This window comes from Magnolia sinica, chromosome 13 (assembly GCF_029962835.1).
Source record: "Magnolia sinica isolate HGM2019 chromosome 13, MsV1, whole genome shotgun sequence".
Classification (NCBI taxonomy): domain Eukaryota; kingdom Viridiplantae; phylum Streptophyta; class Magnoliopsida; order Magnoliales; family Magnoliaceae; genus Magnolia; species Magnolia sinica.
The window spans coordinates 40,221,332-40,225,069 of NC_080585.1; the positions used below are offsets into that span (position 1 = coordinate 40,221,332).

Sequence of the window (3,738 nt, forward strand, 5' to 3'; positions counted from 1 at the left end):
AAATCGAGGGGTCGATTCCCTTGAGGTCCGCTATCGTCCATCCAAGGGTTCCCTTATGCTCAATGAGAGTAGATATAAGTATATTCTCCTATTCTTTCTCTAGGTGGGCAGAGATCACCACCGGGTATATCTCATCTTGACCTAAATAGACATATTTTAAATCAGAGGACAAAGGTTTTAGGTCAAGCTTCGGTGGCTTGAGGTTAGATGGTAGAGGCACTACATCAGTTTGGGGCAACTCTTCAAATTATGGCCTCCACCAGTTAACTTCAAGTACCGGTGCAGTATCAAGCAAGGCACACATCTCCCTAATCATGTCATCATCAAAATCATGGGAGTGGGCCAGGCACGTCTCTAGAGGGTTAGAGGATAAGGTCAGAGGTGTCGTATCTTCCACTAAAGAGTCAATCATGTTAATGTCGTGGAAATCGTCATCATCCTCTAAGTTTCTGCCGTTATTGAAAAAATGTTTGACTCCAATGTCATATTCCCAAAGGATATAGTCATGACACCATTCCTGTAATTGATAATTGCGTTTGAAGTGGCAAGGAATGGGTGACTAAGAATGATGGGAATATGAGTGCTCATGTTATTGATGGGTTCAGTATCCGGGATGATAAAATCTACAAGGTAGTAAAATCTATCAATTTGTACCAACACATCCTCAATTATCCCTCTTGGTACACGAACAGAGCGATCAGCAAGTTGTAGTGTGGTTAGGGTGGGTTTTAATTCACCTAAACCTAACTGTTTGTATACCGAGTAGGGAATCAGATTGACGCTCGTTCCTAACTCAAGACGTGCATGATCAATTCGATGGTCTCCGATTACACATGATATGGTTGGGCTACCAGGATCTTTGAATTTTTGTGGCATGTCTTGCTTTAGGATGACACTCACTTTCTCAGTCAAGAAGATCTTCTTTTGAATACTCTGTCGTCGTTTGGTCGTGCATAAGTCTTTCAGTAATTTGGCATATGAAGGTATCTATTTTACGACATCAAGTAGAGGAATGTTGACTTTCACTTGTTTCAACACCTCTAGGATATCCTGAGAGTTATAGAGAGGTTTTACTGCGACTAACCATTGGGGAAATGGAGCAACTGGCTTTTCTAGAAGTTCCGGTTCTAATTTTTGTGGGGCCTTACTAGATTCATTATTGTTGTCCTCTTCTGGTTCTTGAGGCTTTTCGGACCTAACCGGAAGGGTTTTATCAATGATCTTCCCACTCTTAAGAGTGATGATGGATTTAGCGTGCCCCATTTGATTTGAAGAGCTGAGATCACTTATCTCGTATTGCGGTTTAGGATTGGGGAGCGGTTGTGCAGGAAGCATCCCCTTATCTATAACCGTCATACGTAAATCTATCTTTTGCATAAAGTCTCGTATTACCTGGGTCAACTCTTGCATGAAATTTTGAACCGGTTCTTCTTGAGGTTTCCCCTGATTTAGATTTTGATTGAAGAAACCTTGAGGGGTAGCAGTTTGTCCATTTCTCCAACTAAAGTTTGGATGATTTTTCCAATCAGGATTGTATGTATTAGAGGTCGGACCATTGAAAGGTCTTTGATAATTATTTACGGCATTGGATTGTTCATTCAACACTTCTCGAAAGGCGGGTATTATAGGACAATTTTTAGTTGTATGAATGTTACAATCACAGATGCCGCAAACACTTTCATTAACCTTATCCTTCTTTCCTTCCATGGCCTCAACTTTCCTTATGAGCGTAGTCACTTTATACTTGAGATCATCCTCTTCTTTCAAGAGATATAATCTACATTTCTCATTTAATTAAGTCGGCCTAGACGTGGTGTTCGATTTTGGATAATAATCCCATGATTGTGTTTTTTTAGCAAGACTATCAAGGTAATCTCATACCTCGTCGACATTTTTATTAATGAATTCTCCATTACACATTGTCTCGACCATTTGGCGTATGGAAGATGTCTGTCCATCGTAGAAAAAATTTGTAATGCGCCACGTTTTAAAGCCGTGTTGTGGGCATGAACTGACTAAATCCTTGAACCTTTCCCAACATTGGTAAAATGTTTCATCCTCCTTTTGGGTGAAGTTCATGATTGCTTTTCTAAGGGTAATCGTTTTATGATGTGGAAAAAATTTCTTTATAAATTCCCTTTGCATATCATTCCATGTGCCAATGGATCTAAGACGCAGTGAATGTAACCACGTCTTAGCCTTCTCCTTTAAGGAAAAAGGAAAGAGTCTTAGCCTGACTGTGTCCTCAGACACATTTTGAAAATATAAAGTGGCTATGATCTCATCAAACTCTTTCAAATGTAGATATGGTTCTTCAGATTCAAGCCCATGGAACTTAGGAAGGAGTTGGATAACCCCTGGCTTGATGTCCATATGTCCTATATTTTCAGGAAAAATCATACATGAGGGCGTACTCACCCCCGCTGGTTGTAAATAATCTCGTAAAGTACGAGGCGGGGGTACTTGATGCACGTCATTCTCATCTTGAATGTCCTCCACCTTGGGTTGAGATAGAAGAGGTTGGTTCTTAGCCATCACTTCAATTAACTCAGGGAATTTTGAGTGGTGTCTAGTCCTACGATAGATAGTCAACCCTTCAACCAATCCTCCTTCAGTCAAGAGACGTCGAGTGTTGTCACGGGCCCACTTGGGCATGAAACACTCGCAGCCTTCAATCAAATTCGAAGCCTAATCTTAAGAAAGGAAAAGCAAATCTAGAAAGAAAGAGAGGGTTGGAAAGAAGTTACCAAATTGGAGTCCCTAAGTTAAAAGCCTGCAAAAGAAAACGAAACAAGTTAGTTTCTAAAGAGAATGTCTAAAATTAGAAAATCCTTAAAAAGAAAGATAGAAGTAAACTAGTTTCTAAAAGAAGAAATTTCTAAAGGAAAGTGGAAATTTCTAAAATAAATTAGGAAAGTCCTAAACTAGAAAACAAGTTACTAAAAGAGATCTGAAAAATTGAAAGTCGAGAAAGAACTTACCGAATTAGAAATTTCTATCTTAAAGGCCTACAAAATAGGAAAGTTAGTTTCTAAACAAAAATTCTACAAGTAGAAAATTTCTAAAAATAAATTAGGAAACAAAGTTAGATTCTAAAAGAGTTATAATTAGAAAGTTACTAAAAACAAAAATAGAAAGTTAGTTTCTAAAAAGGAAAGTTCCAGAATTAGAAAGTTTCTAAAATAGAAAATCTAAACCTAAAATTAGAAAGTTTCTAAAAATAAAATAAAGGAAAGATAAGTTAGTTTCTAAAAACAAAAGAGGAAAGTTTCTAAAAATAAATTATTTCCTACAAATAGGAAAATACCTAGAATTAGAAAATTTCTAAAATTCATACCCTAATTCTAAAAATAAAAAAAGTAGAGAAATTAGAAAAGGATTACCAATTTGGACTTATGTCAGGATCCTACAAAACAGGAAACAAGTTAGTTCTAGAAATCAAATAGAAATAAAAATCTAAAACTAAAGTTAGTAAAATCCTAATCTCAAACTAATTCTAAAACTAATTAATTTCAAAGAATCGTAACCGTCAATCCCCGGCAACGGCGCCAAAAACTTGTTCACTCCCCAAGTATAGGGTTGTGATGTAGTAATAAACTCGGTGAGACCGAGGTCGAATCCCAAGGGACTGAAACTTGTACGTAATCTGAAACTAAGTAGAACTAGAACTAGACTAAGATGAAATCTAAATCGACTATAATTTGAGGAAATAACGGTGAAATAGGAAACTAAAATTAT

General features: G+C 37.2%; 1 non-coding gene across 1 annotated transcript; it reads left to right on the forward strand.

Annotated features, from left to right (window-relative positions):
• The first annotated feature begins 1,990 nt into the window (after positions 1–1,990).
• LOC131224432 (small nucleolar RNA R71) lies at positions 1,991–2,097 on the forward strand. The gene has a single exon (XR_009160917.1). It is a non-coding gene; the product is annotated as a small nucleolar RNA R71 (small nucleolar RNA).
• Positions 2,098–3,738: the final 1,641 nt, after the last annotated feature.